Source organism: Lissotriton vulgaris, chromosome 7 (assembly GCF_964263255.1).
Source record: "Lissotriton vulgaris chromosome 7, aLisVul1.2, whole genome shotgun sequence".
Taxonomy (NCBI): Eukaryota; Metazoa; Chordata; class Amphibia; order Caudata; family Salamandridae; genus Lissotriton; species Lissotriton vulgaris.
In genome coordinates this window covers 559,090,298-559,114,982 of record NC_141695.1, presented here as the reverse complement: position 1 = coordinate 559,114,982, position 24,685 = coordinate 559,090,298, and the positions used below count along the sequence as shown (strand labels likewise).

General features: G+C 46.2%; 1 pseudogene; it reads right to left on the bottom strand.

Moving 5' to 3' along the window:
- Nucleotides 1–4,026: 4,026 nt before the first annotated feature.
- On the bottom strand, nucleotides 4,027–23,531 carry LOC147702031 (uncharacterized; annotated as a pseudogene).
- Nucleotides 23,532–24,685: the final 1,154 nt, after the last annotated feature.

The window sequence follows — 24,685 nt, the reverse complement described above, 5'->3', positions numbered from 1 at the left end:
ATTTACGGACGTTTTATCATCGTCTGTACCTTGCCCTTTAGGGGGAACATACAAAGGTGCAGCTTCACGCATAGGCATAACATGCACTTTAGAACTCTTATCTGCTCCAAAGATAGAACACTCTTTGGTGAACTCCGTCGACCCCGGCACGGACTTCTCTGCTGCTTTTCATGCTGCCCGCAATCTGGACGCCTCATCCCGTAGCTGGACTAATCGTAGAAAAAAGGTATCCGCATCTGAAATAGCAAATAAACCTTTACGCATACGCTCATGATGGACTGATACATCCTTAGGTTCTAAGTCCTCTGAATTCTTACGAAATCGCTCAATAACTTCATCTGCAAAGGTATTTAAAAAACACATCTGTTCTCGTTCCGACCACTTATTCCTTTCAGCATTAGGTTCTGACATAGTAATTCTATTCAAATTCAATTTTCTAGCATAACCTCGTAATTCCGAAGCTCTCTCAACAGTTAACCTCGTACTCGTCTTATCCTGACCGTCATCACCGGAATCCTCGGTCGGGGCCATAGGCTGAACATACGGAGGCGGAGACCGATCTAATAATGAAAAATCATCAACTTCATTAGTAAGGACAGGATAAAGCGGACGTTGAATAGGAAATTGACCGGTCATTTGCAAATTACTTTCCCGTGCCTCCCTCTCTTTCTTCTCCTGCAATTCCTTCTCCTCCAGCTGTAAAGCTTTATCTCGAGCAGCCTTGCGCTGCTCTTTGTCCGCCAAGGCAATCTCACGCTTCATACGTTCACGCACTGCTTTCTCCCACATTCGTACACAATCAAACATATCCTGTCTAGACCTGCGCTGAAACAAACATTGCTCCACAAACTGAACCTTTCGTAGATCAAACGACCCATGTAGTGGCCATTGCAACTCAGGATCAGACTTGGTGTATTTGTTCCATAATTTACCGTACAGTATAGGGGGAAGGCCAAACTTTACATACATTTCACGATTAGGGGTCCCCTCTGGGGGAGCCAGCTGAGATTCATTTAATCTGTATGTGGTACCATTTCCAAGACAGCACATCCCTCAGAGTGTGCTTAAAACAGGCATGTTCAAAAAGTACCACGAAAACGTGATACCATAAAAATGGCACTTACGATACTTCACACAAATGTGCCGCTCAGAGTACAAACAAATTTAGAGACACATCTCTACATGCCTGCCTATGTGAAGTGCACTACACATATGTGTTCAAATTCACAAACTCAAATGTTAGCTAACTCAAATCATAGTCACATTCATAGAACTTCAGTAAGCGTCCGCAGACTACCTTACCGATCACAATTCTTACCCAAATCTCAAATATCCAGGTTCCAACTGCCAAGGTCTTTGATCGAATCAGCCAAACAGGCACTGTACAGCAACGCAGACGAGCAGGATCTCAGTCGGGGACCGGCGCCACCTGGAAGGTCAGATCAGAAGGAAGGGAAGAAAACACCGTGGGTGCCAAGACTCGGGTCACTCAGTGGCAGCGTACGCGTCCATGGCGAGTTTCCAATCCTTCGTTACGACCTCTCCTTCGGGCATCCGAGTCGCCGATGAGTCCCTTCGTGGTCCCCAATTTATGGTATTGGGTTCTCCAGGCCTATATACTCCGCAGAATACCCACTACACCGTAAGAACTGTTGGCACGGAAACTAGAAAATGTAAAAGACAAGTTTATTAAGACCCCATGAGGTGGTGGTACATTCCTACAGCACACTTCGGCAATGCAAGAAGTATCACACCGAACATCGGTGCGAGTCCTTCTTTTATACAGTTTACAAACATAATAAAGGTAGGCGGTACATGGTTACAGAGTTTTCGGTACATATATGGTCATTTTTGGGACACAGCCAACTCATGGGAGGAGTTACAACACCACTGGTCAGTTTGGCGAAACATTCCTAAGGGGTGACTGGTCAATCGGAACTGCGCATGTGCGGGCTTGACCGTTACTAAAAATAGCCTGTTGCTGGGCAAACTCAAGTGGTCAGTGGCACGGACAAAGGACTAAAGGGCACGCTGACCACGAGGCAGCTCATTCTCTTAAATGGCCGCCGTAACATTCAAAATGGCGTTTTCAAGCAAGGCCAAGATAAGGGAAATAACGTGTAGCAAAGCTTAACGCTAACTCAGTCATTGTCAAATTACAACAGAAGGGGTTATTTTGGGATCAGGTATAGGACGGATATGCAGTAGCAGTGAGTTAAGGTCCGATATAGTGAGACCCAAGTACATTGTGTGTTTAATAGATGGTCCCTGTCGGCCTGAGGACACAAACATGTCTAGTCTGGTATGTTATTCATACAAGTGGGAATAGTACAAGTAATCCTGTGTGTTTCCATGCTGCAATCTCCAGATATCTCCCATGTCTCACCCCTCCAACTATTCCCGAAACCCCTTGGTCACCTTAGCTACTGGGGTGTCATTCAGCTTAGGTGTTGACCTGTCTAATATGATGTCAGCAACACAATTAAAATATCTCCCAAGCAAGGTGTGAGAGGTGTCAAAAGTAGAAAGCTGTGTTGATAATTGGTGGAGGAATTGGACCTGTTCAGAATTTGGAACGTAAATGCTCCCCAGAAAGATCACTTTACCCAGGATCCTACCTTGTATCAGAACATATCTATCTTCTAGGTCTGTGTGGACCATACTCAAAGTGAGAGGAGTACCCGCCCTTATCCATATAGTGTGCCCCTTGAGAATACAGACTACGTAGTGGTGTATAACTCACCATGCCACCTACGCCTGAGCCTAGCAGTTTCTTTTAGTGTAAGATGTATTTCACCACTTGTTCGCCTCAGAGTGTGAGGTATGTACATTTTGTGCTGTTTAGGCATAGACCCCATTCCTCGTTCATTCCAGGAGATCATTTTAACTTCTTAGTGTAAAAGCTGCATGGCATAAAATAACTCGATCCATTATAACCCCCTACCTCCCCCCACTTTCCCCACCGCCTGTTGGTACTTCTAAATGCGCGAGCATCAATCCCTTAGAGACTGACACATTGTCCCAACAAGTAGCTTCCTTTACCGAGGGCAGCTGCACAACGGCTCACCGCCCAAACCTGAAAAAGAGAAAAACCATTATTGAAAGATTGTCCCTGGTATCCACCTATTCATATCTTGGTGGGGGTGGGCAAGGTATTGGACACCACTTCCCTGGTCTTCCTAGGCCTCTATATTTTCTGACAGGGCAATAGATCCCTCCTGCTGTCGGTAATCCCAGTGCTTCACTAGCTTTGTACTCATATGTTCCTTTGTCTGCGTCGCTGTAGCTAATCTAAATTATGTTATCAGCTGTCTGTGGGGTCACATCTGGGAGATCTACTTCACTTCTGCCCGATGTCCCTAGTTCAGATTGCTCTGCGCTCTGTTCTAAAGTTTTCCTGAAGCCACCCTTCTCTGTGGTTTGTGTCAGTACCTCGGCCACAGCCAAAAGCGCCGCCTTCCTTTCTTGTGGGGTCTGTGATGCGGATGGCTTCTGTAACCATATCCGTCTGGATGAGCATCATAGCCACTTTTGCTGTGGTTTGGGTGGTTTTGAGCTGTGGGTCCGCACCTGCACTGTAGATCCATTTTGTCTGTAGGTTTCCAACCATGCCCTGACCTCTTCTGGTGAATCATAAAAATGTGTGGTTACATTTTGCGTGATCCGTAACTTTGCCAGGAACATTAGGAAGTATCGGAATCCCACTGTTCGCAATGCTTTCTTAGCTTCCAGGAAGGAAGTGCGTTGGGCTTGCACTTTAGCAGTGAAGTCTGGCAAAATGGACACCTTGTTATTGTCCACGAGATAAGGTCCATTGGCATGGGCCCATTGTATTAAGATGTCATGATCCTTGTAGTCTAATAGTCTTGCCATTACAGGCCGAGGTGGCTGCCCCAGACCCGGTGGGCATGATGGTACTCTGTGTGCTCTTTCTAGAGCAAAGAAAGGAGTTAGCAGACCCGGTGCCACTGTTGTTCTCAAACATTCCTCCAGATATGGATGTGCTTTGTTAGGTTTCTGGCAGTCTCACCAAGTGTATATTGTTGTGTCTGTTACACCCTTCAGTATAATCTTCTCGTCTTTCAAATCTCTGGTGATCAGATTTTCCAGCTTGTTGGACATGGTTGTGTGATATGGTTTTATCGTTTCAAGTGTCTGTTCAATTGTTTTCATTCTTTACACTAGCTTATGATGCTCCGCCTGCAATAGACACAGGCTGACAGACACCGTCCCAATATCTTTCTGCAGCGCTGTTTTCGTGTCTACGATTGCTGCTTATATTTATTTTATCAAGGTGTTTGTGAAGGGCTTTATTCATTTGTTCTGACTCCTCGGTTCCCAGAGAGTTAGGTTGGGTGTGGGCTTCCCCCTCCTCAGCGGGTGAGTCTCCTTGCTTCTGCCACCACTTGCTCTTGGTGGAAGAGTACCTGAAATCTGGAGGGAAAGAGCCCGTCCCACAACGCTCCATGCTAGGGTGTGGCACCAGGTCCCACGTGAATCTGCAACCGGCCACCACCAGGGTATGCTGCTATGGCCTCCTCTGCCAGCTGTCCCAGGTCAAGGCTTGTATTGCACTATTCAAATGTCAACATTGCCCAGTATATCTTTCCATGGCATCTAGGTAGGGCATCCTGACAATTCCCTCAGTAGCCTCCTAATGTTCGATTGTGCCTTCTGTGTTTTTCACTCCAATACCACTTCACGCTCAGCAACAAGGCACTCTCTCAATGTTTATGCCTCGTCCGGAGCTTCAAGTGTGTGGCATCCAGTAGATGAAGCTAGTCTCCCCGGGGCCTAATTGGTGTATCAGCCATTTGTGCTCCACACCGCTTCTCCAGGTGCTTCCCCCAAATTTACTACATGTTCTTGTCTCACTGCTGCTTGGGTAGCTCTTATAACTCCTGGGCAAGTGTTCCAAGCTTTCTGCCCTCTGGGAGCCTATATCTCCAGCACATACGGAGCCCATCGGTACAATCTCTCAATTTCAGGCTTACCTTACAGGCTGCTGTTGCTGGCTGGGTCCCGCGCCGCCTCACACCGGGTGTCTGGACCAACCCCCAGCGTACAACTCGGGAAGTCCAATTCAGCCAGGGCCTCAGAGTTGGTACGTCAGTGCACTCCAGTTATCTCTCCATGCTGGAGTGCAGGCCAGTCCTTCAGCGACTGTCACGGGTCCCACACAGCCTTCCTTGGGTGCGGTGTCACCACCAGGCGGTGGTCTTCCAACCATCCGTATCAGCAAATGGCATCACCATTGACCGGGCTCCATGACCAGCCCCCAGCACGCCGGTTCGGCCTTCCCAGTGAAGCAGGCAAGAAGAGTGGTGCCTCAGCACACCACAGTAATTTCTCCTCTGTGTTGCACAGCCTGGCACTCCAGCAGGCAGCCTTGATCTCCGACAACCTCCCCCGAGCTCTACGTCACTGCCAGTCCGCAGCTTCCAGGCCGTCTTTGTTATCGGATGGTATGTCGCTGTTCGCTGCTCTGTCACCTCTCCCCAGCGGCATTAGGCGGTCTTGCTCCGGTTCTGACAGCAGGCTGTAATTGCAGCATATAGGTTAGGTCACAACGGACCTCTCTGCTCAAGCAGCCATCATGCTTCCTGCCCAAGCCAAGCTCTCCGAACCTCTGCTGGATTTTTTCACTAAACCGTTAAAGAAGAAATATTTACAATTCAATAACTACCTAACCAAGTAAGTAAAACTAATATGTAAACTAAAATGTACTTATTATTAAACTTAAAAACATAAAATAACAAATAATAAAACCCTCTCAAACTTCTATCTCTCTACATAGACTTCTTAAAATACAAAACTACGACTTAAAAAAGCAAGCAACTGTGAGAATAGTTTTTACCACAAACCACCAAAAAGACATAAAAAAGCTCTAAACTCAAGCAAAAAGCAAGCAAAAATAAAGACCTAAACCTCTACAAACTACCAACAAATTAACAGTTAAAATGAAACTGATTTTTTTTCCATTCAACAGAAAAATAACTACCTGCTTCACACCTCAATGGCAAAGCTGCAAAATTGTTTGAAACATATAAACAGAACATAAATGTAGGTAAACAAAACAGAAGTAGTTGCATATTTTCACATGTAAATTATAAATTTACAAATTTTAAAATATTTTATTTGCTAGTATTACTACACCACTTTCCGATATAATGCAATGTAAATAACTTCACAGAAAGGAAAGCGGTTACTGAATAACGTAGGCTGCACCTACAATCAAGAAAGTGTATCAAAAGAAAATATAAAGCCCTTTTCATTCAGTTTAGATTGGGTACGCTTCCCATTCGTGAATATACAAATCAATCAATCAATCAATCATAACATTTGTATAGCGCGCTACTCACCCGGAGGGTCTCAAAGCGCTTGGGGTAGGGGGGGTCCGCTACTGCTCGAACAGCCAGGTCTTGAGTTGCTTCCTGAAGGAGAGGTGGTCTGAGGTCAGGCGGAGGTGGATGGGGAGGGAGTTCCAAGTCTTGGCTGCCAGGTAGGAGAAGGATCTTCCTCCCGTGGTGGCTCTTCGGATGCGTGGAATGGAGGCAAGGGAGAGGCTGGTCGATCATAGTTGGCCAGTGGGAGTGTAGAAGGTCAGGCGGTTGTTGAGGTACCTGGGACCCAGGTTGTGGAGGGCTTTGTGTGCGTGGGTGAGTAGTCGGAACGTGATTCTTTTGCTGAAGGGGAGTGAGTGCAGGTCTCTCAGGTGTCTAGAGATGTTGCTTTGTCGGGGGATGTCCAGGATGAGTCGTGCTGAGGCGTTCTGGATGCGTTGGAGTCTTTTCTGCAGTTTGGCTGTGGTTCCGGTGTAGAGGGTGTTTCCGTAGTCCAGTCGGCTGGTGACGAGTGCCTGGGTGACCGTCTTCCTGGTTTCAGTGGGGATCCATCGGAAGATCTTTCGGAGCATGCGTAGGATGTTGAATAAGCATGGGTGAATTTTGCGAATCTGGCGTTCGCGAATTTGCGTATTTGCGAACTCGCAATCCGCAAAATCTGCGAATTAATTTTTTTGTGTTCGCAAGGGTTTCTGCCAGTTCGCGAGGGTTTTGTACCAGTTCGCAATTGCGAACTTACTTGTTGGCTCGCAACGGTCGCGACTATGTTGTTTCTACGTCTGGTTCATCATCACACGTTCCCAGCACCCTCTGTTTCACCACTGCCACCCTCTATTTCACCCATGCCACCCTCTGGTACATCAATGCCACCCTCTGGTTCATCATCACTGTAGATTATGGGGGGAGAAGTAAGCACACCTGCCCTGCTTTAACTGACATGAATTAATGTGGGGTTGATTTAATAATGTGTCACTGTTTTAAAATTCCAGTCTGGCACCTTATCTGTAATTTGCTTTCTGTTGCAGTGCAATTTTTTTTTCCAGGACCTTTGTGGCCTACTTGTAGCTATTCTATGAGCCTGCTGTGAGGGTCAGAGCAGGGTCATACAATTGTTGCAACTAGCAACTGAACTCTGGAGGGGCCCCAGTCAGGAAGCACTGCAGGGAATGGTTACTTATGATGAGTTTGAACTTTTGCACCTGCTGAGTGCTTTCAGTTTTGCAAAACTCGTTTTTCTGCAATTTCGCAGGATTCGTGCGAATATGCGATTTGTTTTTTTGCGGCGTGTTAGTTCGCAAGGTTTTGTGCGTTTTAGCGAGCCGCTTGTAGCGCAACGGCGCGAAGTTACCCTCACGGTGGATCACGGGCGCGGCCATCTTGTTTGCATGACGTATTTCCGTTTCCGGGTGCGATGTGTAATCACGCAAAGTGTGCGGCTCGCTAGTACAATTTTGCATGTGTTCGCGAGGAAAATCTCTCGCGAACTTACCCACGCGGTCGTGAACGGGCGCGGCCATCTTGTTTCTCATTCATTGCTATGGTTCTGGGCATGCCTTTTCTATCCTCTCTGAATCTCTGCCATCCTTTGCTTGTTTGAAGTTTTTTTTAATCTATTTTACTTATTATCTATCCCTCTATTTTTCTAGCTCTATATTTTTGTGTTTTCTGCTACTTTTGGTTAATTTTAAACTACTTTTTTAAAATCTTTTCTTTTCTTCTTCCCTATTCTATTTTCTTTATTATTTAGCTTTCTTTCTGCCCAGACCATGGTAAAGGGAGCCGGGAAGCATCCCGAGAAGGGGAAGGGTTCCGCACCCCGTGCCCGGCTCCCGTGCGGGCGTTTGAGGGGGGAGCAGGTCGCACCCCGGGAGATCTTCAGCCCAGAGAAGGTGGCCACACTAATTTTTTATGTTCAGCGCCGCCTCCCCAGGACCATCATGGTAGGCGGCAAGATCGCTCATGGGTACGGGATCCAGGAGCGCCGGAAGCGGTGGGAGAAGGTGTTCCGGGCCATGTACCAACACTCTCGGGTCCGGCGCACCTACAACCAGGCCACCCACCGTTGGACAGATCTCCTGGACCGGGAACGCTATCTGCTCCACCTGCTCGGCCTTGAGATCCCCGGGCTTGGTGAGTAGTAGTAGCTATTTCTTTACTACTCTGTTTTCTCCTGCTCTGTGTGTTATTATATTGCAAATTTTTGTTTTTTACCAAGAGCATTAATGCTGCTGATTACATTGTAGGTAAATTATGTTTCAAAATGTTCTGTGCATTTCAGGTGCACTGCTCTCCTTCTCAGTAGCGTTGCTACAATGCTTATTTGTTTTGATTTTGTGTTCATTTCATTAGCCTGTGAAATTATGTATGAGTGTAGTTTAAAGAACTGCGTAATGCTAGACACTAAGGGTCAGATTTTTAATTACCGGCGCATTCCTGCAAAGTAGCAGGGATGCGCCAGTAATTGTGCGCCACGCCACCACCACCCATGGTGCACCGTATTTACAATGTGGCGCACCATGGGCCCAAAACGTCACCAAAGCGTTACGCATCTGTGCCGTAAAGGCGGCGCATTGCTGGAGTTGCATCGCAAAGATGGCGCAGCTCCAGCAATGCTCTGGGGTGCCCTATCTCCCCAATGCTGCATCAAGCCATACGTCTGCTTCAAGCAGGCGCAGGGTTTGAGTCACGCATCATTGTCCTCAAAGTGACTGATTGAAATCTTGTACATTTCCCTCAGCCACTTTTAGGATGCGTTCCTGCGCAGGAACGCCCTCCCTTGCGCCGGAACGCCCCCTGATAGCGCAGGGCTTTACAACGTGATGCATCTCCCATATGCGTCACGTTGTTAATATACGCCGCACCATGGCGCCTCTTTTGTTCTGCCGCTGCGTCACAAAAGTCACATAACAATGGAGCAAAAGAGCCGCAAGGGGCTTCTAAATCAGCCCCTACAGACTCAAGTCCAGTCCTTCCTTTGTACACATGGCGATAAGAAGAAATAGTGGTGGTGGGTTGATAGTTTGAGTATTTTAATGACTGGTTAATGTAGTAGGAAACTTTTTAGTGTTGTCGCTGATCTGCAATCACGATGGACTTTGTCTGTCACTTCGCGTGCAAATCAAGCAATACTAATAACATAGTAGACCACATGAGTTTGGTCAATATATCCCGTGGAATAGTTGTCTATTTGCTATTTCGCCAAAATATTTTGTTATTGTTCTTTTGAAATGTTTGATTTGGTTGACAAATATCATCCATGTTTTCTGGTCTTTCTTTCTTTCATGTTGTACATCAGCCCCCCCAGGGGCAAGAGGACACAGGAGGAGGAGGCTGCTGTTCAACAGGATGCCGGCCAGGATCGGGCAGGCGAGGGCTCCTTTGCTGGCCCCAGTAAGTTTTAATTTTAATATAGAGTACCTATTTTTTCCTAGCGTTCCTCATTTGATTTTTTCTAAATCGTCTTTGATCTTCTTGTAGACCAGAGGTCTTCAAACTTTTGGATGCCGAGACCCCCCCTGTCAACATTTTCAAGCGTAAGGACCCCCTACTGACAAAAAATTCTAAACCTCTCGGTTATGAGGAAGGTGAGGACCAAATTATGCGACAGGCGTGACTAAATTGTGTGAGTAGAAAATGTAAATAATGTTCTGTGATGCTGCGTATTTTGGGGTAGCATTGCTTTATTATTTAGAATTTTTTTTAACCCAGTAATACTGAGGAAAGATTTCACCCCATCAGTACCAGTTTATAAGCAAAATACAGCAATTAACATCAGAAAGATGTCTAGTCAACCTCTGTGAAGGGCCTCCCAATCCGCAGGAATACGCACTGCCACATTAGAAGCTCACCTGGCCATGGCCAGGAGCAGCAAGGGTGAGTGCATGGTGATCAGTGTGAGTGCATGGTGATCAGTGTGAGTGCAGGGTGAGCGGGTGAATTGTGTGCGTGCATGGTGATTGGTGTGAGTGCAGGGTGAGCAGGTGAATTGTATGAGTGCATGGTGATCGGTGTGAGTGCATGGTGATCAGTGTGAGTGCATGGTGATCAGTGTGAGTGCATGGTGATCAGTGTGAGTGCATGGTGATCAGTGTGAGTGCATGGTGATCAGTGTGAGTGCATGGTGATCAGTGTGAGTGCAGGGGAAGCAGGTGAATAGTGTCAGTGCAGGGTGAGCGGGTGAATAGTGTGAGTGCGTGGTGATCTGTGTGAGTGCATGGTGATCTGTGTGAGTGCATGGTGATCTGTGTGAGTGCATTGTGATCTGTGTGAGTGCATGGTGATCTGTGTGAGTGCATGGTGATCGCTATGAGTGCATGGTGATCGCTATGAGTGCATGGTGATCGCTATGAGTGCATGGTGATCAGTGTGAGTGCATGGTGATCGTTGGAAGTGCAGGGTGAAAGTGAAGGCGAGAATGAAAAGTGAGTAGTCTGAAAGCAGGGTGCATTCCCAAAAACTTTAAGCGTAGGGTTTCAGATATAAGTTAAATTATTGCTATAATGGCATTAATCAGGGTCTGAGGGTGGAGGAAATAAATAATGTGCTGATCCTGCAACAAACTTCCAGTCTAATGATTAGGGTTACCAGCTCATTATTTTGATGGCCCAGAAATAAGCAGTCACGTACAGCTGTATTTTTTGCACTTATCTGTGAATACTTAGAACAGCAAATATAAATAGAAAGCACTTTTAATTGTGTTCTAGGGATGCCTTAATGATCCATGACTAATAATTAAAGAGAATAAAGACAGAACAGTCACATACCTAATTAATACATACTTTTTTATTTTTAACTCAATTTAGTGTCAAGAGCAGGTCTCTGCAAGATCTTTAAACAACACACAGCAGGCATGTTTCTTTTGACAACCCAACTTTATATTTCTTTTCATTAAATGCATTCTCACACTACAGCAGTAAGTGTAAAAATACAAATGTAAAAGATAGGCAGAGTGGGGGCCCAGGGGGTACTGGAACCATAAAAAACGAATCTTTAGTAATCAGTAAACAAAGGGATGTAAATGTGCTAATGGTCTTTAAAGACCTGTGAAAACTCAGGCCGGAGATAAGACTCCAGACACTGCCCAGCCGAGGCCCCAGGAGCGCGAGCTGCACTGCAGCAGCCCGGGCTGAGACACAGGATGGGGGAGGAGGGGGGCTGAAGCCCTGGAGGCAGAAGTGACACTGTGAAGGCGCGACCCCCTTTGCATCGTTCCACGGCCCCCCTGGGGGTCGCGCCCCACAGTTTGAAGACCCCTGTTGTAGACTGTATCTAAATTCTTATCCTGCCACGACTATGACTCCCTGTGGTATTACTAGATTATTCTTATTAGTCTGTCTGTGTAGCTAACTAAGATTGCACATTTGGCAATTCCATTGGACTCCCATTCTAGTCAGCAATAGCTCTATGCACTGAGTGCAGTCCTCTGGGAGTGTCCATAATGTCTTTTCAAGTCTTCTAAATGTTTATGCTTTGACAATTGCCTACAATAAAAAGGTGAATGACCACCAAGAAGGAAAAGGATACTACTTTACTTTTGGTTTGGATAGGAGGACAATCCATTCTACTACTGTTGCAGGGACAAATCTGCACAAACAGAACTATGGGCACTAAATAATGCATTGCAATTATAATAGGCGCTGTTAGACTTTCCACATACCTCAGTGATAACAGACTTTGTAGTTGAACCCCCAATCTCCTTACTGACCAGATAGTGTGGCAGAGTCATTTAGCTCTCAAAGTCACTGACGATTGATCCCCAATGATGATTATCCAACGCAGGACAAGAGTACGGAGTCAGAGTCAAGAAGTGTCAGAGGCACGGACTCATTCTTGCAAAAATTGCAAAACCTTTAGCTCAGCCACTCTAGTCTGGAGGACCAAAAACCACAGAGTCTATTTAAGTTTAAAAGCTTTATTAAAAGTAAACACATTTATTAAAATCAAGTTTGTCATAAAACTAAACGTTTAACTGAAAATGGAAAAGTGCTTAGTGCTGACGATTAATTGAACACATTTCTTGTGGTCGAGCCGACCTCTCACCTGGTTTGAACTTGATCTTGCTTGTGTTCTTAGAAGTCAAGCTTCTGTCTGTTAGGAGAAAAAGTGGTGCGTGTTAAAAATAAAAAGCAAGCATTCATCAGTTGTGCCAAAAAGTGCAGCAAGACAACAGCCTTCCCTGGAAAAAGGGACATTTTTACTTTAGAGTAGACAGTCACAAATGATTACATTGTTTTCTGTTTTTTCACATTTCTTTATTCCTAGACCAAATATTATATAGTAGTGAGTGGTGCTTTCTAACATTCTCAAATGTACTTTGTAGGTGGAACATCTGGTGGCGGGGCCAGCATGGAGGTAGTGGTGCTGGATGAGGAGAACACTTCTGGGGGGGAGGCGGCGATGCAAGTGCCGGACGACACCAATGTGCCTGTGAGGGTTCACACGGTGGTGGTGGGCAGAGGTAAGCTATATATTCCTTACTTATTGAGATTGAAGACTGCAGAGTGTGCTTTCTGCACGGGTGTATTATAAATCAACCAGGTAGTAGCCTCCTCTAAATGTACTTCGACTTAGCTGTGAAGTTTTTAGCGAGAAGAATCCCAATCAGATCTGAGATGAACTTGATGGATGGGATGAACGAAAAGCGAAAGAAGGGTGTAAGTAAGTGTGGAAGGACGAGAAATTTAATGATGACTGGCAAAGAAGAATGATATGTGTTTGCTTGGTCCCCGAGGTGGCTTGGAAGGAAGAAAATGGTATGGTGCATGGCTGGGTGAATGATGAAGCAAGGATGGGTGGAAGGAGAACAGCCTGGGTGGGTGAAACAGAAACTGGATGTGTGCATATACTTTGAATGGATGTATGCGTGGATCATGGTACTATCTGACTCTTAGATAGCATATGTGTATCTAGAGAGAGTAGACGGTCACTGGATGAACTAAGTTTTACTTTGAAGAGCATGTAACACCGCACCCGCACGTCCGTTCCAGTGTAGGAAAGGCAAGGAAAAGAAGTTGTAATTTTGTCCAAATACTATCATGAATAGTAGCAGTAGTTTGTATTGCAACTGCAAGCACAGCATATATCCGGTTATTACGGTGGACACTCCCTACCTCTCTTAATAAGTTTAGTTTAGTAGTGGTACGTCATTCATGTGTGGGTGTATCACTGTTCACGCAATAAAAAGCAAAGCACCTAAAGTCATCCCATATGTAATCAAATACATCCCATGTGAAGTGATAGATTATTTAGCTTCTTTATTTTCCTTTTCTAGGACTCATTTGCACTGTAGGGTGAAAGTTAAAATAATTAAGCAGTAGCCCTTTTAACAGAGTATTCTCAGTGCCACCCGTAATAGAAAAGTAAGAGCTTCACCACCTGCATGTACTGGACCGGTACAGTAACGCAAGTCTGTCTCACTCATCATGGTGTGCGTCTGTTTTTCTCGGGTGCAAGTTCACTGTGCTGGCATTATGCCGGCTTGCATAAGATAACGTACCAATTTTCCTAAACAAGAGAATAGAATAAGACTGATGTACTGTCATAGTCGGCTGTAATGGAAGTCCATAGTGCTCGTAGAATTTGTTCCTTAAACTCTCACTAATGTTAGAGCAAGGATGAAGAAGTGGGAGGTTAGATAGATACTGGCCTCAATAGTTATGTACTCTGCTTTCAAGTTGCTAGTTGTACTGTGACACAACTTTCTGCTCAATCATTTTGTGTTAATCTTAAGGAGCATTGGTTACAGACTATGTCTTTCTTTTTTCGTATAGTTGCTCCTTCCAAATCAACAAAACCAACAAGGAAGGATCGGGCTCGAATGGCCCGGCAACGGAGGTTGGATGCCACTGTCGCCGAATATCGGCGGCTGGTGGCCCTGGAGGAGGACACGCAGTCTACTGGTACATCATCCACTGGGACAGCTCCATCCTCCTCCGTGCCCCCACGGGCTGCCAGCCAGCGCAGTGCTCCAGCGGTAAAGAGCCGGGCTACCAAAGCCAACCACCACCGCCGAGCAGCAAAGACAGCAGCTGCCCCCCACAGGAGTTGCAAGGCATGCCAGCACCGCTTATGCCTCAGAGTGTCCGACCTGGAGCAGGAGGTCCTAACATATAAGACCTTGGTGGAGGGCCTCCGCTCCGAACATGCCACCCTCCGCAAGGAGTATGATGTCCTGGCCGCTAAAGTGAACAGCATCCTGCCGTAGTGTCCCTTGCCCCTTTTTTAGAGACTTTTGGGGGGTGGGAATTGGGAGTTGGGTTGTTTTTGGGACTTTTGAAGGACAATCGTTGGGGTTAGAGAGGGTCTTGCGGGAGATTATTTTGTTAGGGCTACACAAATATACTTTTTGAAACTTTATCTGCGCATACATGTTTTTTATTGCTTTTGAGTCTGGTGGGTGGGGTTTTAACAGTAAGTTTGTTTTCCTGAAACTTAAGTCTGTGTCATTTTCTTCCTTCAAGTGTAAATGGCTAAATGTTTTCAACACTAAGTGCCTCTCACAGAGTAAGTTAATTCAAGAGTCCTAGGACTTTAGTAGTACTACCGTCAATCTCTCGTCTCTCCTAATACTCCATTATACTACCTCCCACCAAACGCTTATCTTACCTGTAATTTGTGTTTGAAAGTAGGGCTAGGCCCAGGGCTGGCTCCACGGGAAATGGCGATTAAGGTTGGCAATCCTGGGTGGATGAAATGTCCTCATTGCGGCGGTACTAGTGGTGTGACACAGTGGCAGTTGCATGCCTATGGAAAAAAAGAATATGAAACCTGTTTTGTCCTTACTGGAGCATTACAACGGTACAATAGAGAATATAGCAGGTGACAGTACACTAGAACAGTGCCACAATGTAGCCTAACAAATGGTAAAGTATTGAAAGTATAACTAGTACTTGCATTGAATTTCTTTGACATTGGCTACTACTACAAGAAATAGTACTGAAGCTGAGTAAGTTTAAAATATATCCTTGGATTCCTTCACCAGCCTGTTGCTATGACCTTATCCTCCCCAGCAAGTGTGTGGAATTATTGATGTCATTTAGTCACATATCAATCAAAACCACACAGCCCGGGGGTAGAGGGTTAGGGTTTGGAAAATGGATGGGAATGGGGGGTTCTTTTTGGGTAGGTTTTGTTGAGAGAAGAAAAAAAAGCACAGCATGGACAAACAATAATTGAAGATAAAGAAATCTTTGGGTACAAAGCTAACCATAAATCTTTTAAGTGACATAAAGGAAGTGCATGCACTACTGCATGCATTGTTACTGAAAAGTAAGTAGTACTTTCGACAACCGTGAATGACAGAATGCGACAGTACAGGGCTGCAGCGTTTTCACTTGCCTATCTCTGCACTCGGAGAAACACTTCTTACATTAAATTAGGTTTAAAAAATAGCCGGAGTAAAACCTATAGAATGGCTGTAGGGATCAATTTAGAAGCAGAGAGAGATCCAATAAATGCAGTCACACTCATAGAAGAAAACAATGGATACTGTATCTGTATGTTGTTGTAGTTGTCCTGTTGAATTTGGTAAGTAAGTTGCACGCATCAAACCATTCCTCTTATTAGCGGCACTCCTCCATTCCAGCTGACGCTTCGTCCATCAATGTTGGTGACCAGAAGACACCCTGTCCACTGCCTGCCTGGCGGATACTGAATTGCGGCTCGCTAATGTGAAGCCTGACTTTATCCTTTTTTTCCCATTGCACAGACTGAAACCCGGCCTGTAATTATTGATGGAAAAACAGGAAGTGATATTAGAACACCACTGATAAATAAATATAAGGTATGTACGCTGTGTAGTGCAAAAAGTCACACTTTGAGTTTCCTAATAGACAGTAAAATATTTTTGAAAGTGCGTGCTCTGTCTGAGTCTCCTTTTGAAGGATAAATAAGTATGGGCAAATTAATTTAGCGGATCTTTCCCCTCAAGCTAGGTGTACTGTAAACTGTGTTTTAGAACAAAATTAGACCTTCCCAGCAGTGCTCCCACCCAGACCCTTACTAAAGCCAGTCTCAAAAACGTGGAAGACCCCCAATCAGATCTCAAAAAACGAGGCCTAGTAGAAAACTGGTGACAAAACGTACTTTGAAAGTAAAAGTAGGCCCAAATACCCCCTTACCCACCGTGGATTGTATTCAAACCACTTGCAAGCAAGCAAAAGTATCCATACCCAGCATCGCTCCAAGACTCGCAAACCCCCCCACAAACAGCCCCCCACCCAAACACATGCAATACAAATACTTCTAACCCTAACGAGCCCTAAGTTAAGAATAGTGGCAAACGCTTTCTTTAACTATGCCAAATCCCCCCTTTCCCACCATGGATTTTCGTAAAATCACTTGCAACCAAAAGTACACATTCCCACGAGTGCTCTAAGACCCCAAAACTCAGTTGCAAAAATCTAGAACACCCCGAAACACATGCAATCCTGCTGCTAGGGCTAACCCTAAGTTACAAAAAGTGCCAAAAGGCTTTTCCTTATGGATTTTGTCCAAACCACTTCTATCCGGTAGTAGACCTTCCCAGCAATGCCCCAAGACCCGCCAACCGACCTGCAAAAAAGCACAACACACCCAAACAGCCAAAAAGGAAAATCTCACTTCGGTCCAAACGCGCTGTGCAGCTAGGTCATAATAACTCCCGTTTTCCACCACGGATTTCCTGAAAAGCAAATGCAATCAAAATTGGACTGTCCCAGCAGTGCTCCCAGATCCCAAAACCCACCCACAAACACCCAGAAACCCCCCAAAGAGCACCTTAAAGGCAAGCAAGTCAGCAAAAACGCAAACAAATGTTCGCCTCCGATTTGGTCCAAACCACTTTTATCCGGTATTAGAGCTTCCCAGCAATGGCCCCAGAGCCGTCAACCCAGGCAAAAACTAGTAGAAGACCCCCAAACAGCCAAAAATCAAAAGTACAAAAATGGGGATTTAGTCATTTTCATGGCAATTTCCAAAATCGCTCTGCGCGCGCTCTGCAGCTAGGCCTTAACTCCCCTCTGCCACCATGGATTTGCTTCAACCTCTTGCAATCAAAAGTATCCATACCCAGCAGTGCTCCCAGGCCCCAAATCCCACCCACAAACACCAGGAAGCCCCCCAAACAGGCCCCCGAAAACGCTACATTGAGCAAAATGTCAGAAATAGCAAAAAAAATGTCAGCATGGATTTTGTCCAAACCACTTCTATCCGGTATTAGACCTTCACAGCAATGCCCCAAGACCCGCCAACCCACCCACAAAAAAGCACGACACCCCCAAACAGCCAAAAAGGAAAATATCATACTTACAATATTTATCGGCCTTCGGTCCAAACGCGCTGTGCAGCTAGGTCATAACTCCTGTTTTCCACCACGGATTTCCTGAAAAGCAAATGCAATCAAAATTAGACTGTCCCAGCAGTGCTCCCAGACCCCAAAACAAACCCACAAACACCCGGAACCCCCCAAAGAGCACCTCAAAGGCAAGCAAGTCAGCAAAAACACAAAAAAAAGTTTCGCCTCCGATTATGTCCAAACCACTTTTATCCGGAATTAGAGCTTCCCAGCAATGGCCCCAGAGCCGTCAACCCAGGTGAAAACTAGTAGAAGACCCCCAAACTGCCAAAAAGCAAAAGTATAAAAATGAGGACTTAGTCATTTTCATGGCAATTTCCAAAATCACTCCGCGCGCGCTCTGCAGCTAGGCCCTAACTCCCCTCTGCCACCATGGATTTGCTTCAAACCTCTTGCAATCAAAAGTATCCATACCCAGCAGTGCTACCAGACCCCGAAACCCACTCACAAACACCAGGAAGCCCCACAAACAGGCCCCCGAAAACGCTACATTGAGCAAAATGTCAGAAATAGCAAAAAAAAAATCAGCATGGATGTTGTCCAAACCATTTCATCTGCTATTAGACCTTCCCAGCAATGCCCCAAGACCCGCCAACCCACCAGCAAAAAAGCACAACACCCCCGAACAGCCAAAAAGGAAAATCTCATACTTACAATATTTATCGGCCTTCGGTCCAAACGCGCTGTGCAGCTAGGCCATAACTCCCGTTTTCCACCACGGATTTCCTCAAATGCAAATGCAATCAAAATTAGACTGTCCCAGCAGTGCTCCCAGACCCCCAAACCCACCCACAAACACCCAGAACCCACCCAAAGAGCACCTCAAAGGCAAGCAAGTCAGCAAAAACGCAAACAAAAATTTCGCCTCCTATTTGGTCCAAACCACTTTTATCCGGTATTAGAGCTTCCCAGCAATGGCCCCAGAGCCGTCAACACAGGCGAAAACTAGTAGAAGACCCCCAAACAGCCAAAAAGCAAAAATACAAAAATGGGGACTTAGTCATTTTCATGGCAATTTCCAAAATCACTCCGCGCGCGCTCTGCAGCTAGGCCCTAACTCCCCTCTGCCACCATGGATTTGCTTCAAACCTATTGCAATCAAAAGTATCCATACCCAGCAGTGCTCCCAGACCCCAAAACCCACCAACAAACACCAGGAAGCCCCCCAAACAGGCCCCCAAAAAACGCTACATTGAGCAAAATGTCAGAAATAGCAAAAAGAATTCAGCATGGATTTTGTCCAAACCACTTCTATCCGGTATTAGACCTTCCCAGCAATACCCCAAGATCTGCCAACCCACCGGCAAAAAAGCACAACACCCCCAAACAGCCAAAAAGGAAAATACCATACTTACAATATTTATCGGCCTTCGGTCCAAACGTGCTGTGCAGCTAGGTCATAACTCCCGTTTTCCACCACGGATTTCCTGAAAAGCAAATGCAATCAAAATTAGACTGTCCCAGCAGTGCTCCAGACCCCAAAACTCACCCACAAACACCCGGAACCCCCCCCAAAGAGCACCTCAAAGGCAAGCAAGTCTGCAAAAACGCAAAAAAACATGTTGCCTCCGATTTGGTCCAAACCACTTTTATCTGGTATTAGAGCTTCCCAGCAATGTCCCCAAGACCCACCAACTCACCCGCAAAGAACTCGAACACCCCCACAAGTGCAGAGTCTTTCTTCATTGGGTGTAATCCAGCCCTCTGCTTTGAGGGAAATAGGAGTCTGGAGGAGGAGGATAGAGGAGCATGTTCTTGTGAACTTGTGAACCTGAGGAATGCAGACTGCGATACCTTCAAATCAATAAGCAAACAAGTGAAGACAGTTCTGCTGATGGGCTTGTTTTTGTCATTAGGTGATTAAAGTTTTAATTATATTAACTGTGCAAAACAAAGAAAGACAGACACACAGGAATAAAAGTGAAAAAGGACGAAAAAGAAAGTATTGATTCATTGGCTCATTTTCAGGGCTCGGTGTCAGGGAATAAGAATAAGAGTTCGTCCTCATACTCTGCGAATTCAGGCAGGAGTAGGTCAGTGTCACCTAACAGAGACAAATGGAGAATTGTGGCTCAGGGGTTAGAGGCGGCAGACCTGGAGCTTGAGTTCGGCCCTGGACCAGGGTTCAATTCCCCGCCTCGGCGGGTCTTGGGCTCAAAATTCCACGGACTCGTTAATTCTCGCTTCGGTGCCTTCTCGACTCACGGGTTCACACTCTGCGACTCTGGGCAATAGCTTGCTTAATCTCCACAACGGCCCCTCGCAGTGGGATGCCTGGCTTTCACCTTGTGGATACCCTGCCAGGGTTATCTCACAGGGGAATACCGGGACGGGTTCCCTAAGCAAGCGCTGAGATGCCCCAGGGTAAGTCGTGCGCTATATAAGTTTCATTCATTTCATTTAATTTCATTTCATCTAAGTTGCTGTCCTCCTCGTCTTCATCCGGCGTTTGTTCTCGTACGTTGTAATCTGGTGGTATGAGGTGCTGATTCATCTTGATCATTGTTAACCTCTCCACATTTTTGGGTGAGAGGCGGGTCCGTTTGGAAGTTACAATGCCACCAGCAGCACTGAAAACACGTTCAGAAGACACGCTTGCGAGTGGGCAAGACAAGTAGTTTATAGCCAGGTTGGAGATCTGTGCCCACAATTCTTTTCTCCCATGCCAATATGCCAATGGGTCAGCATTAACATAGACCTCTGTTGAGTCATTCAGATAGTCCTGCACCATCGACTCAAGGTCACCAAGATTCCTCCACTTTGCTTACTTTTTGCTGTAAACGTATGAGAACCAAACCCAAGCCAAGTTAGCCAATCCTCTTCTGCATCCAATGTTACTGTTGTGTCTGGTGCAGATGATCCGGTTGCCGGTGTCTTTAACAGCTGAGAGGTCACTTGTGCCACAGCCACAGGTGCAGAAGTGGATTCTTTTGACTGGGGATGGCCTGCTGATGCTGATGTACTGCCTTTTCCTTCAATTTGCTGCCGTTCTCTTTCAAACCTCATGGCTGACAAGGCTAGCCAACGTTTGTACTTTGTAACATCTTCATCATCAAAAGGAAAGAATGCTCGGCCTGCCAGCGCCTTTTTGTAGCGTGGATCCAGAATAGTAGCACAAATGTAATGCTGTTCTGAGTGGATCATTTTAAGACGTTCATCACCAAGTAGGCGCTCTAATAATTTCTCCTCCAAAACAAAAGCGTCTTGCTTTTTTTCATCTTTTTGAAACATAGAAGACACCGCCTTCAGTTGGTGCTCCAGCATGCGCAACAATGGGATAGCTTTTCCCAAATTACAGTCCTCCTTGCTGACTGCACGCTTGAAGACCTCAAAAGGACGAAGCATGTCTGTCAGGCTTTTAACTAGGTTCCATTGCGCCGCATCTAGCCTCAGGTCCTTCTGAGCTGTACCCAGTGTTAAGAAATAGTGATCGAGTACCGTATACTGCTCATACAGACGCTCAAGCATGTAGAAGGTTGAGTTCCGTGTTGGCATCTCCTGGATGAGTGCTTTCACTGGCATTCGACGTTCATGTAGCAGGCTCCTCATATGCTTCCGGGCCTTAAAAGAATGGCTGAAATGGTTGCACATTCTTCGGCAGGTGGCCACTAACTCGCACGCTGGACTGTCTTCATCACTCAAGAATTTTTTAACAACCAGGTTTATACAGTGCACCAAACACGGCACTCTGAAATAGTGACCCAGATCCATGGCCTTAACTACATTGGCGCCATTATCCGTGGAAACATACCCAATCTGGCGTTTTTTGGGGGACAGCCAGTGAAAGACCTTTGTGTTAAACTCATTCAAAATGTTTTCTGCTGTATGACGTTTCTCCAAGCCAAACATGGCTAGTGTTGCATGTTTCCGAGCAGCTTTAAAAACTTGGTCAGGGTCAACACCTGCGTTTAGCTTTGCTTTAACCCCTGAAAAAGAGACCCAGTGTGCAGTGATGCACATGTAATCAGCTCCTGCGCCACTGGTCCACATGTCTGTTGTCAGATGTATACTGTGAACAGCACTCTTCTGCAAAGCTGCCCCAATCACCTCCAGCACATCTTCATGTAGTGCTGAAACCGCAACTCTGGCAAAATAGAACCGGCTAGGAACCTTCCATTTAGGGCTGAGCGCTGCCACTAATTCTAGAAAACCAACCCCTTCTACAAAAGAAAAAGGGAGAAGGTCCAGAGCTAGCATTTAAGCCAGCTTAGTGTTATACAGACACGTCAGTGGGTGGTTGCGTTCATATGGCGCTGCTGAAAACAACATGGTTTTAATGTTGCCCTGGACCATGCTTTTACGGGATGATGATGATGATGACTTCTTCGACCCAGTTACGCTCGCTGATGAAATTTTTCGCATTGGTGTATCACTCTCTCCCACACTCTTATTGTGGCTCACAGGGGGTGTGCTGCTGACAGGGGTACTGGGTGTAAGTGAAGTGTTTGACACTTCTTCCTCCTCGTCATCATCAGATGAAACATCAACGTTTTCTTGACTTCCAATTCGGGCTTCCTTGATTTCCTTTAGGTGCGCATGCCATTGGACAGTGTGCTGTCTCTCAAGATGACCTCTCTGGCTTCCGGTACCATAGTTGGTTCCAAACTTACCACGACTAACTGCATGCTTACAAATGCTACAAATGGCGAAGTTTTCCTTTTTTGGGCAAACACTAAAGAAGTCCCAAACTGCGGACTTGAAATGTCTGTGGGGGCCGGAGGAGGTGGCGATACTGGTGGTGGTGGTTATGCTTCTAATCCCAGATGAAGTGGAGGATGTGGATTGCCAAACTTTACTACGTTGTGCACTTTCACCACCACTAATTGAGGTCGAGGTGGATGGAGGTCCCTTCTGGCGAGGAAGAAATATGGAAGTGGTACGTGTTGGTGTACTAGTTAACTCCAATGATTGTGGTGTTTCCATTGCCTCCTCGTTGACAACTTCATCACGCTCAGCAACTTCTCGGGCTCGGGTCAAAATATCTGTTTGCTGCATGCCCGCTGGGGCTGCAGTGACCTTTATGATGACTGGGTCATAGTCGTGAGAGTCTTCATCAGCAGTAGTATCCGCCACTTCTTGTTGAGCCTCATCACACGCCATAACTATGAGACTTTCAACGACCTTCCTTATACGCTTAACTACCTTTGTCAGATCATGGTGTGCCTCACTCTCAGACCACAGTGGTGGTTCCCAAGTTTGATCCATATCATCAAAAGGAGGTGGGCTTGAAGAAGATGTAGACACCACCCTTGATCTTTTCCTTGCTAGGGATGAGGAAGACAATGAATGATCATCAGGAGGAGTGGCTTCCTCAAATGATACCTCGGCTTAATTGTCGATTTCCTGATGTGCCCCTACTTCCGGAGTAACAACAATTGTGGGCACTTGTGACCCTCCATGCACCTCTGCTTGCACATCTCCTTGCGCTGCCTCCCCTACCACAAGTACTTCGGCTTGTACTTGCACATGTGGTTGTTGTTGCGGCTGTGGTTGTTCAACACTTGTCAGATGAGTTACAACAACCTGTATTGATTGAGGGAGATTGCTGCTACTTTCTTGCGATGAGCCAACATCACTGGTGGATGGTGATTGAACAACTAGACTAAGTGCCTCTGCAGCACTCAAGGGCTTTGACTTAAGTTGGCGTGGTGGTGGTGGCACTGAGCCCGATGGTGCCCGGGTGCTGCTCCCAGCTTGGTCCCCAGCAGATCCCGCTGCTGCTGCAGGCGTACTTTTTTTTTACTCCCAAAAAATGTGGCGGGCAGCACACCAGTCTCCTTGGTAACTTACTTCTTCTGCTCCTTACTGGCAACTTTCTTGCTAGAGGAGCTACGGGGAACTTTTTTGGGGGCCATCTTCTTCAGAGGTCAGAACAGCAGGCCGCAGTTGCATGAGTTGCAGAGTTGTCTGTGGCCAGACGTGACGTCGCATGACGTTATGCTGCACACACACACTGCTGCAGGACTTCCTCCTGGCACTGGTGGTTCTCTTGAGTCTTGTGCACCTAAAAGCAATGGAAGACAGAGGAACATCAGTTCAGTTATACACCCCAAAAACTCGAAAACCACATACAAATCAGCACAATTCCATGCCATCCATGCCCTCCATGATGTTTAAATTGAAGACACCCCACAGAAAGACTAGGCCCATGCACCACTCACTACCCCTGGTCAAAAGGCCACAACAACAGCCCAAAAATCGAAAAACACAGACAAATCAGCACAATCCCATGCCATCCATGCCCTCCATGATGTTTAAATTCAAGACACCCCACAGAAAAACTAGGCCCATGCACCACTCACTACCCCTGGTCAAAAGGCCACAACAACAGCCCAAAAATCGAAAAACACAGAAAAATCAGCACAGTCCCATACCATCCATGCCCTCCATGATGTTTAAATTCAAGACAACCCACAGAAAGACTAGGCACATGCACCACTCACTACCCCTGGGCATAATGGTTGAAAGCTAGGCAAAATGGTTGCAGACCTAAGAACACTGCCTGCATTCAAAATGGCCCCCTGCCTCCCAGCACATGGCCATGGCCTGCCTGTACCAGCACTCAAAATGGCCCCCACCCACATGGCCTGGCCCCATGAACACCCCAAAAAATCGAAAAACACAGAAAAATCAGCACAATCCCATGGCATCCATGCCCTCCATGATGTTTAAATTCAAGACACCCCACAGAAAGACTAGGTCCATGCACCACTCACTACCCCTGGTCAAAAGGCCACAACAACAGCCCAAAAAACAAAAAACACAGAAAAATCAGCACAATCCCATGCCATCCATGCCCTCCATGATGTTTAAATTCAAGACACCCCACAGAAAGACTAGGCCCATGCACCACTCACTACCCCCAGTCAAAAGGCCACAACAGCCCAAACAAACCAAAAACACAGAAAAATCAGCACAATCCCATGCCATCCATGCCCTCCATGATGCTTAAATTCAAGACACCCCACAGAAAGACTAGGCCCATGCACCACTCACTACCCCTGGGCAT